General features: G+C 37.1%; 1 protein-coding gene across 1 annotated transcript in view; it reads left to right on the forward strand.

The window, feature by feature from the left end:
• Positions 1-12240, forward strand: part of RYR2 (ryanodine receptor 2) — a 764447-nt gene that overhangs the window by 189325 nt on the left and 562882 nt on the right. The gene's annotated exons all lie outside the window — the stretch shown is intronic.

The following is a 12240-nucleotide window of genomic DNA, read 5'->3' on the forward strand; positions in this document are numbered from 1 at the left end:
TATTCAGTTTGATGGCTGCCCTTATGGATCTACCCATAAGAAATGATGAGCCATGTTTTCTAAAAATTTGTTTCAAGTTTAATTTTTTTGTTCATTTTTGGTGTAGAGATATGCTCAAGCAATTTTTCCTCAGTACTAATGAGTATATTATAGTATTGGCAATTTTCAGACCTACCTGAATAAAATTATAGAGGCTTTTAGAAATAACTTTAATACATTTTCTTACTTAATATTTGATGAGTAAAAAGTGAGTTGAATTAAAATATAAGTATTATTTACCTTAGTTGGATGAAATTGTTGGCTCATTAATGTTTAAAGCTAAAGCTTACTTTATTAAGGAGACTTCTAAGGCAGTGTTTGTTGATCTTGCTTTGGTGTGACAGGCACATGGGTTGGCAGCATAGTATTTGTATTATAAATTCAACCAATGAAATAGAATATAATAAAACTTAAATATGGAGCCACCTTTAAATTTCAAAAGAACTTTTAGGACTTTAAGCTCATAGTAGCTTAAAATGTCTATTATGAAGATGGAACATGACTAAACTATGAATTTGGAAGCACTATTGAATAAGTAAATAAAATGTTTTATTTGATTAATCAAATACATTTAAATATAGTATATGCAATTCTTATGCACACACCTATATGCATAAGCATACATGTCCAAGTTGTGTAAGTTATTTAGAATCAGAAATGTATAGTGGTTACACTTATTCCTTTTTATAATCCCTAATCCCAGGCTCACAAGTGGGCAACCACTGAGTTATGTGTTGGAGATTTTAAGAAGGGTTGATTAACCTAGGATACAAAGTCTTTGTGAAAAGAGTTAGTGAAATAGTATTAAAGAGTATGGGACTTTTCAGGTGGGGAGGGGGACTGGACATGGAAATAACCTAAAAAAATGTTCTTCTAAAAATTGTACTTACAGTGTTTGGAATAAAAATGGAGGCAGAAAAGCCAGAAGAAGAGAGGGAAGATTACTTCTTAGAGTCATCTTGAGTATAATGCAATGAAAAGTCTTAATCTGCATTAGTACAAGAGGGTTGGGGTACAGAAAAACTGGAAAAAAGTAAACTATAGCTGAACTTGATGGTATATTTCACATTGCTAGCAAAATTCACATGAAGTTGAAATTAAATTCCTTAAACTCAGAGAAATATAAAATATGGTATTTTAGATAATATGAAACAACATTGAAATATGGGTTGTTTGCATTTTAATTATTGAAAATGTCATAATTTATTCTGTATAATTAACACCAGGTAGAGTTTGGAGGTACTATAATTTCTGGAACATTTTAAACATTGTAGTGTAATATGTTAATATTCTTTATTGCCAAGAATTTCCATGAAAATTGTCTAAAATGAATGTCTGCTTGAGATCTTTCAGTAAATGTGATAATTTTCTGTAAAACGGAAAAATGTCAATGCCATGAAATTCATAGAATTTGTGTTTAAATTCTTTAAATTCATTCATTTAGTTAACACTTTATTAAGTGCCTACTTTGTGCTCAGCAATATCTGGAATCGTGGTGATAGAGTGGTGACTGAAGTAATTTCTCATCTTGTGATCTTTCATTCTGGTGAATGAAGACAGAAAATAAATAATTTAGTTAACAATCAGCAATAGCAGTGATATGTTTTATGGAAGATAATGTGGTGGTAATTGAGAGGATAGCTCTCTTAGATTGGTTTAATCATAGAAGGCCTCTCTGCTGAATAGCTAGAAGGAACCATGCTTTGGATGTCGCAGAAGGAGCAGTGTAGGCAGATGGATGAGATGGTTCAAGGACTCTAAGGTGAGAATGAGTGTGGACTGTTCCAAGGATAGTAAGAGGCTAGTATGGTTTGAATCTAGCAGGTCAAGTGGGTAAGTGACATGAGAAGATGTCAGAGAGATAGGCAAGGACCAGATCATCATGGGCTTTGCAAGCTAGGGAACAAGATTTGGGTAAAGACAATAGGAGTAATTGGATTCAGAATCTTTATTGCATTGGGTTTGAGAGGTAAGGGGAAAAAAGGAATCAAAGATGTTTGTATTTGAGTATATTGTTGAGATGAGGAAGATTGGTGGAAGGCATAGAGAAAGAAAGACATTAATATTAAGAGTTTTATTTTGACTATGTTGGATTTATGACATCAAGTAGGGATGTCGCATAAGCAGCTTAATGTCAGCCTGGAGTCCTAAGGAGAGATCACGTCTCATGACATATTAATAGATTTGAGAGTCATTGGGTTATATTATGATATTCAAAACCATGGGTTTGGGTGAAAATCCCCTGAGGGATTTGTGAATGTAGAAGAAAGGGCTATCATGTTGAGTAGATCAGAGAAGAATGGCTCAGCAAAGGAGATAGTTTTTCCGGTCTTCTAAGAATATAAATATCTTTCTTGGAATCTTTTTCATTGAAACAAACTAGAATAGCTGTGAGTTTAATAGTGTACAAAGTCATAGAGGACTAAAATGTAAATGCCATATATAGTTGAATTTTAGTGGTAGCTGTTTTATTGCTGGAAAAGTGAATGATGAACATGAAAATAAAATCACAGCTTTAGAAATTATTGAAGAAATGCACATATTTGGAAAAAGTAAAGAATGTGAAAGGAACAAAACAGTTGTCAAGAAATACAAATGATAAAATGAAAGATATAACTAATAGTCCTATTTCCTCTGTGGGAGAGGAAAGAGAAAGGAAACTAATAGAAAATTCTATCCTGGAAATAGAAATACTTGAGGGGGGAAGAACATTGATGTGTAAAGAAAAGGAGGGAAATGAATAAAAGAAGACAAAGCCATGAGGCGGTCCTTAGATTTAAATAACTGAAGGAGGGATGGAAGTAATCTTTGTGCTCTGCCCTAACAAACTGCAGGAACAGACACGGCTTAAACTTTTCAGTGTGTCTTAACACCGACTGATGACTTACATATAGGTTGAAATCACATGTCATTTTTAAAATGGCCTCCCTACAGAAAAGTAAGGTGAAGGGAGGCATTAGGTTGAAAGATGTGGGTGAACCCAGGAAAAATAAGTACTTCAAACAATTTTAAAGCATTTTTAGGAGAATCACATCAATTGGGAGTATATAATAATGGTTTGATTTAGAATAAGTTTGAAGCACCATTAAATATCAACACTAACTTTAATTTTGAAGTTCCTTCGTTTAAAAAAAGTATTCTGGAACTCATATTGAGAATTTCACTGTGAAATTCTCAATATGAAACGAGTATTTGTAATTAATTGGAAGCACTCAAATACAGATTTAATAATTGTGTGCTAAGTTGCTTCAGTCATGTCTGACTGTTTGCAACCCTGTGGACTGTAGCCTGCCAGGCTCCTCGGCACATGGGATTCTCCAGGCAAGAATACTGGAGTGGGTTGCCATTTCCTCCACTAGGGGATCTTCCCAACCCAGGGATCAAACCTGCTTCCCTTTTGTCTCCTGCATTGGCAGGTGTATTCTTTACTACTAGAGCCACCTGGGAAGCCCCAAGTTAAGGAATACACACACACAGACACAGACATATATGTGTATATGTAAAACAACGATGCTTCTGATGCCTTTGAATCATTTATCCTCCAGGAGCACGTTATATCATTCCCTTAGCCAATCAAATTCTTCTTTGTGGTCACTTGACCACGGACACACACATTCATTCATCAACTCTGCCACCATCTGGATGCAGGCGCGGTGCTGCATACTAAAGCAGAAAGATAAAGGTGAGATTCCTGACCTCAGGAGCAAATGGTTCCTAGCAGGGATTCTAATCATCCAGGGCTGACCTAGGAGGACTCAAAATCTGTGGAAGTTGTAGCCACAATTACAAATACATACATTTTTCATCAGGTTAATGATGGGGTCTGTGACCAGAAAAAAAAATACTAAGAGCCATTATTCTAGGCTTTACAGATGTAATATGTGACTGACTTGGTGACACAGTGTTATTTTAAGTTTTGCTTTTCAATTCTTCTAATCTAAGGGAATCAGAATTCTTAATCTTTGCTTAATTGGCTTCATTCTGTTTTCTTGAGGGCATCCATCAGCACCAACATAACAGCAACGTAATAGAGTGAATGACGATAATTTTCATATAGATAGAAGGAAAAATATTTTTGTAAGATTCACTTTTATCTTGTTTTTGTGTCATATTTGAGTGCCTCTGATAAACTATTCAGCATTTGCATAAATGTGCTCAGAGATATACTGTGCATGGGGTTCTCAAGGCAAGAATACTGAAGTGGTTTGCCATTCCCTCCTCCAGTGGACCACATTCTGTCCGAATTCTCCACCATGACCCGTCCGTCTTGGGTGGCCCTACGTGGCATGGCTCATGGTTTCATTGAGTTGGACAAGGCTGTGGTCCATGTGATCAGTTTGATTAGTTTTCTGTGATTGTGGTTTTCATTTCATTTCAGTGATTGGGGTTTTCATATAACCTTTATGGGTATAAATAAAACCTGAAAACCCCTTTAAAATTTTGGGGAAAAAAGATATTTCTTTTAGTCAAAATCATAAACACTTAAAGTACAGTTCTTAGAGTTTTGTTTTTTTTTATCATGGGATCTGCATAGGTTTTGCTCTAAACTCAGAGTTGGTCTTAGCTTAAATTCTTAAAATATTGTCAACTTTTCTGTTTCCTCCTCTATAGTCTGCTGGTGGAATTGTAATCATTGGTCAGAATGTTTTTAACCTAATATGACTTTCAGAAGGTGATCTTTTGTTGAAGGACAGGATCTGGGGATGAAACTTACTCTGAGTATGGAAGAAGAAAAGTGTAAGGTTTAAATCATGAAAGGTTAATAATAAACAGAAGGAATTATACAAAATGAGATTATTAGGTTAGGGTGGATCTTTGAACATGTTACTTGTTTCAGAATTCTGCGGTAGGAAATTCGCAGCATTGTAATGACATGATGTGGTGGCTTTCAGAACCAGAAAAACTTTTCTGAGGCATTCCAGATACTTCCCCCACCTCTAATATTTCAAAGTCATAAACTAGTACTGGCTGAACCTAAGTATAGTGTTCCTGAGTGGTGAGTTACCGCATCTGCTAATAAAAAGTTTTATCCTTTGACATGTTCTGCTAAGTTTTCATTGTGGGTTGTGAATGTTTAATGTCCTCCTAGGAGCTTTTAGGTGAATATGTTTTCACAGCACATGTGGTGCCATTATGAAGTGAACCAGACTAATGGGTTTTAATTATGCTAAGGGCGGTGGAGCTGCCGACAAATTCATAATGTGTTTTAAATTGCTAGGATGGAAAGCACAAGCCAAAGGTTTAGCCTGGAATAATGTTTGGAAAATAGTTTCTTTGGCAGAGAGGCCACCTCTCACATTTATTTTCTGGTCGAAGAGTACAGTTGACTCGTGGCATTCACATCTGCAAGGTTGGAGGAGAGGGTGTTGCCCTTGACTTTGGGAGACCTGGATTTTAGGTGAAGGTTTTCACTTCCTCTCTGTTTGGATTTGAGCAAGTCATCAAACAAGAAGCATTTCCTTTGCCTTGGCTGTATTATGGGTAAGAGGTGTCACATAGGGGAGGCTTCTGAGGATTATTGAGAAATTATAATAAGGTGAAATATGGACAGTGAATATTTAAGAGATTTCTTCCTTGTTGTTTTAGTTTGGGAGAAGGCATTTAACTAATAGAGACATTAGGTTTCCTCTGCTGATTGGCAATCTGGTTACTTCTGTTAGTGTTTTTCTTGCTTGATTTTATTGTACTCTTCATTTTCTGCAAACTCTTAGTCTATTAAACACGGCTGTCTGTGAGGTTGGGGGGCATCAGGTGTATTTTCTTTTGTATCCCAGTTAACGTACATATATGTTAATTTTAATATTTGTCTGATCTCCTATTTCTAAAAATGAAAGTGGAAGTCGCTCAGTTGTGTCTGACTCTTTGGGACCCCATGAGCTATAAAGTCCATGGAATTCTCCAGGCTAGAATACTGGAGTGGGTAGCCTTTCCCTTCTCCAGGGGACCTTCCTTACCCAGGAATCGAACCCAGGTCTCCCACATTGCAGGCAGATTTTTTACCAGCTGAGCCACAAGGGAAGCCCAAGAATACTGGAGTGGGTAACCTATCCCTTCTCCAGTGGATCTTCCTGACACAGGAAACGAACTGGGGTCTCCTGCATTGCAGGCAGATTCTTTACCAACTGAGCTATCAGGGAATCCCCCTACTAAAAATGAGTGAGGCTTAAATGCTACCCTTGTTGCTAACATATTGAGTATAATCCTGCTCCACTGTAAACTTTTCTGTGATCCTATTTGTTCACTGACTGTCATCAATGAGTCGTTGGCAACTCACACCACATCTTCAATGTTGAGTTAGAAAAGGGGCTTCTCTCCTAATTTTTCTGATAATGCTCTTAATAGTTCATCATCAGATATTAGTTAGAGTGATGGGAGAGAATTAATTGATGCCAGAAGGGATAAAGGACTTCCCTGGTGGCTCTGATGGGAAAGAATCTGCCTGCAGTGTGGGAGACCTAGGTTCTATTCCTGGGTCAGGAAGATCTCCGGAGAAGAGAATGGGAACCCACCCTAGTATTCTTGCCTGGAGAACTCCAAAGATAGAGGAGCCTGGCAGCCTAAAGTCCATCTGGTTGAAGAGAGTCAGACGTGACTGAGCGACTAACACTTTCACTTCAGAAGAGATACATGTGACTTTTCCACACTTTTGATAAAATAAACATTTATGAGCTTGCTGGTGAGTTCCAGCTTTATTCTCTCAGTCCTAATGACATCATGGCACCAGTGTTACCTGTTGAATTTTCTGCCTATCAGTCCAAGATATAACCAAGTCTTTGTAACTGTCTTATAAGTAATGGAAGTGAATTTAATGGAAAACTAGAGTTTCTGGCGCACAGTAATTCAGTTCAGTTTAGTTGCTTAATTGTGTCCGACTCTTTGTGACCCCATGGACTGCAGCGTGCCAGGCTTCCCTGTCCATCACCCACTCCTGGAGCTTATTCAAACTCATGTCCATCGAGTCGGTGATGCCATCCAACCATCTCCTCCTCTGTCGTCCTATTTTCCTCCTGCCTTCAGTCTTTCCCAGCATCAGGGTCTTTTCAAATGAGTCAGTCCTTCGCATCAGGTGGCCAAAGTATTGGAGTTTCAGCTTTAGCATCAGTACTTCCAATGATTATTCAGGACTGATTTCCTTTAGGATGGACTGGTTTGATCTCCTTGCAGTCCAAGAGACTCGCAGGAGTCTTCTCCAACACCATAGTTCAAAAGCATCAGTTCTTCGGTGCTCAACTTTCTTTATAGCCCAACTCTCACATCCATACATGACTACTGGAAAAACCATAGCTTTTACTAGATGGACCTTTGTAATGTCAAAGTAACATCTCTGCTTTTTAATATGCTATCTAGGTTGGTCATAACTTTTCTTCCAAGGAGAAAGCATCTTTTAATTTCATGGCTGTAGTCACCATCTGCAGTGATTTTGAAGCCCCCCAAAATAAAGTCTGTCACTGTTTCCATTGTTTCCCAATCTGTTTGCCATGAAGTAACTTCAATAGTAATTACTCACTAAATATTTCTCTAATTGAATTGATAAGAACTTCTGTTCCCCAAAGGAAATATGTAACAAACATTTAAATGTTATAGGAAATGAAAATGTTTCTTGTGAAACATGACTTTGATTTAAATATAAACTAACTTTGTAGTGACCAATTACCATATGTTCTTTAAACACTGATTAAATTGAATACATAACAGGGTTGTTTTTCATTTTATCTTTTTTTGCTACCCTGTGAGGTATGTGAACTCTTAGTTTTCCAACCAGGGGTTGAACTGGTGCCCCTTGCATTGAGAGCACAGAGTCTTTTTTTTAAATTTTTATTCATATTTGACTGAATTGGGTCTTAGTTATAACATGTGGGGTCTTCATCGTGTCATTCGTGATATGTCATTGTGTCCTGAGGCATATGAGATCTTAGCTCCCTGACCAGGTATCGAACTCTCACACCCTGCATTGGAAAGCAAAATCATAACCACTGGACCTCTAGGGAAGTCCCAACATAAGTTTTTAATATGACAGAAAATATATCAGTGTGGCTACAGTTACAGGAAGAAATTAAAAAAAAACATATCTCCTTTAAGAGCTTCAGGAACATGGACGAAGGTGCATTTATTACACTAAGATTCTAAGAGAGGCTTAGAATACCATTCTTAGTGTATTTACAGTGGTTGATTGTGTTTACAAGGCTCCCTTGGTTACACAGCTTGTTCCCCTGTTACAGGGTGGTCAGCTAGAGTCTCCTTCAGAATATAGCTGCATTACATGTTGGTTGCAACAGGGTTAGGACATGACAGAAAGACTTTTAGACAAAGAGAATGGAACCTAACTTTGTCAGGGGGCACAGATGCTGAAGGCAGAAAGGTCTTCATTTACAATCCCAGCTCTGACTTTTATGTGTTGTTTTCAATTATTTTTTGTTATAAACATCATTGCAGTGAATATCACATGCAACTATTAGTATCTCTGGGCAGTATTCGTTTATTTTCATGGGATAAATTCCTAGAAACGGAATTCCTACGCTAAAGGCATACAATTTTTAGGGCCTTTGGTAGTTAACTACTGTATGACCCTCCAGGATAGTTTACAATCCTATGAGCTATCTTTCTGAGCATTCATTTTTCCTATTCTCTCACCCCCTCCACGGAGAAGGCAATGGCACCCCACTCCAGTACTCTTGCCTGGAAAATCCCATGGATGGAGGAGCTTGGTGGGCTACAGTCCATGGGGTCGCTAAGAGTCAGACACGACTGAGCAACTTCACTTTCACTTTTCACTTTCATGCATTGGAGAAGGAAATGGCAACCCACTCCAGTGTTCTTGCCTTGAGAATCCCAGGGACGGGGGAGCCTGGTGGGCTGCCATCTATGGGGTCGCACAGAGTCGGACACGACTGAAGTGACTTAGCAGCGCCCCCTCCAAACATTTTTATTTAAAATATGAAGTATGCTAATCTGAAAGGCAGAAGTTCTCTGTTTTGCAAAATTGTACTTCTTTGATTACTGATCAGGTAGACCATTTCTCATATTTATTGTGTTTTGTGAATTCCCTGTTTATATCTATGGCCTTTTTTTTCTATTAGAGTGTTTTTCTTTTTGGTGAATAGTTACCATTTATACACACACATACAGAAATACACGGGCTTCCTAGGTAGCTCAGTGGTAAAGAATCCACCTGCCAAACAGGAGACTCAGGTTTGATCCCTGGGTTGGGAAGATCCCCTGGAGAAGGAAATGTCAACCTACTCCAGTATTCCTGGCTGGACAATCCCATGGGATTGCAAAGAGTTGGACATGACTTAGTGACTCAACGATAGCAGCATACACAAACACACACTACCATATATATATTAAAATTTTCAATTTTCTTGTTAACATATTGCTTTGGTTATAATTTTTTTTGTTATATTGAAGTTTAAAAAGTGTGTTTAGTAAACTATTTTATTTTTAATATTTCTGCCTTTAGGAAGGTCTTTAAGAATTCTTTCCTAAAAGATAATTATAAAAATTTCTATGTTTTTTTTATGTTCTTAATCTTTAGGGAGTGAATTTTGGTGTAAGACATAGAGATTTGAATTATATATGTTTTCTGAATAAGTGATATATTTATTTGGGACAAGATTCAAAAAATACAATGAGCGTTTTCCTCCTACCCCTGACGAATGTGAATATCACTATATTAAATTTCCAAAGAGTTTAATTCTTATTTAATAACCAAGCATTCTTTTGTTTGTAGTTGTACAATAATGTCCTGTGGTTAGCCTTTTAAATTTTATTTTTATTATTTTTTTCCTTTGATTTGGAATTTTTATTTATTTTTTTATCTCATACTCTTTTTTTTTTACATGATATTATACATGTTTTAATGCCATTCTCCCAAATCATCCCCCTCTTCCTCTCCTACAGAGTCCAAAAGACTGTTCTATACATCTGTGTCTCTTTTTAAAGAAAAAACGTTTGGAGGAGTATGGATACATGTATATGTATGTCTGAGTCCCTTTACTGTTCACTTAAAACTGTGAACAATAAACAATGTTTATTGTTAATTCATCGGCTGTACCCCAATACAAAATAAAAAGTTTTTTTAAAAAGCTGTGTTTATATTACCTGAAAGCTTAATGCATTTGTGATACTACAGATACATATAGCCTATTCTTTACTTTTTCTTGCCCATCACATGACTTAATGATAGTCTTCACAAACACACTAAGTAGAGATTTTCCCCAGTTGGCTGAAAAAACTAAACAACCTAAAATTTGAGAAGTATGTTTTATTTGGCAGATTTGCTGAGGACTTAAGCCCAGGGGTAGCCTCTTATATAGCTCTGTGGGACTGTTATGAAGAGGTAAGGAAGGAGCCAGGATATATGGGAGTTCTTGCAACAAAAACCAAGTAGTTGGAACATCAAAAAATTACTGTTAAAGAAAAAACAGACATGTTAATGAATTTAGTGCTGTTCTATGCATAGGAAAATAAAAGAGTCTGAACTCATTGAAATCTTTATTTTGATATACACCTTAGATATTTAGGACCTATACTATCTTTTGTTTTTTTTTTTTTTTTTTTTTCTATCTTAAACCCCCTGTTCGTGCACCATCAGGGTTGTGTTGGTGGGTGGGGGTGACTGCAGAAGTTGATGTCTTTTTGTGTGTGTGTGTGGTATAGTTGCTTTACAATTGTGTTAATTTTTGCTGAAGAGCAAATTGAATCACTTAATATGTATACATATATCTCCTCTTCCTTGAATTTCCTTACCATTTAGGTCACCGCAGAGCATCAAGTAGAGTCCCCTATGCTGTACAGTAGGTTCTCACTGGGGTGATCTACTTTATACAGAGTATCAATTGCGTATATGTTTCAGTCCCTATCTTCCAATCCCCCCTTTTCCCCCTTGCTATTCAAACATTTGTTCTCTATATCTTTGTCTCTATTTGTGCTTTGCAAATAAGTTTATCTGTACCACTTTTGTAGATTCCACGTGTTGATATATTTATTTCTCTTTCTGATTTACTTTACTTCGTATGACAATAGCTGATGTCTTGATGGCAGCCACATCCTTTGTCTACTGATACGACAGGTGACATTCTTTGTCTGCAAGTTTTAAAAACGGTTTTGGTGACTGTTCAGATACATTTCGAATGCACTCTTTGTGATTATCATACTGCTAGGGAACATAGACTCATGAGGCCACATCTAAGTATCCTTTATCTAAGTATATGTTCCTAGTTTTTAGATAATAATCTCAACCACCATCAGCATGTTTTACTTTTTTTGCATAAATTTTCTGGGATGGGTAAGAGATCTGTGTTTAGGGAAAAGCTTGAGTGAATAGGAAACTAAGTCTGTGTGGCGTAGGAGGGAGCGGATTAGTGTGCTCCACTTCTCTCTCTGCCCTTCCACAGCTGCCACCCTATGACAGAGTTCTTTCTGAGGACAATATAATCCTTTCATAGTCAGTAACTACAAGTACAGAATGCTTTCTGAGGACAATATAACCCTTTCATAGTCAGTAACTACAAGTACAGAATGCTTTCTGAGGACAATATAACCCTTTCATAGTCAGTAAGTACAAGTTGACTACGCTGACGAGTCATACTTTACAAAAATGCCGTCTCCTCAGCTTTTGTTTTCTTTTTCTTTTCAAGACTGGGACTTTATTATTTTTTTTAATTAAATTTTTTTTTCTTTTGGCCATGCCCCCCAGCATGTGTGATCTTAGTTCCCTTACCAGGGACTGAACTGCCTTAGAAGTGCAGAGTCTTAACCACATTACTGCCCGGGATGTCCCCATGTCCTCAGCTTTGACAGTGTTCATTCCTTACCTTGAAAAGTAGTACAGTGTTGAGAAAGGCAGCCTGGACTAAAGGGCAGGAGGCCTAGACTTGCATCCAAGGTTTTCCCATTTTAGGCAAATCCCTTCACCTACTTTATTTTTTTCAGTTCTGAAGTGGCAACAATAATTTCTTTTCCTCATCCATTTTAGTTGTTCTGAGCATCATATAAAGTGTATAAATAACACTGAAAATAGCTAACATGCTACACATATATAAGTTACTGTTAAGAAAAGAGAAAAATCTCCACTCTGATTATCCTGAATCTCTGTGCATAAGCTCAGCGTCCAGAAGATGTGTAAAAAAAGTGCTGCCTGTTTTAAAGGCTACTTACTAATAGATGTTTCCACGGCCCTTTAAGTTTACTTGGCTATAC

Source organism: Bubalus kerabau, chromosome 1, assembly GCF_029407905.1.
Source record: "Bubalus kerabau isolate K-KA32 ecotype Philippines breed swamp buffalo chromosome 1, PCC_UOA_SB_1v2, whole genome shotgun sequence".
In the NCBI taxonomy this organism is placed as follows: Eukaryota; Metazoa; Chordata; class Mammalia; order Artiodactyla; family Bovidae; genus Bubalus; species Bubalus kerabau.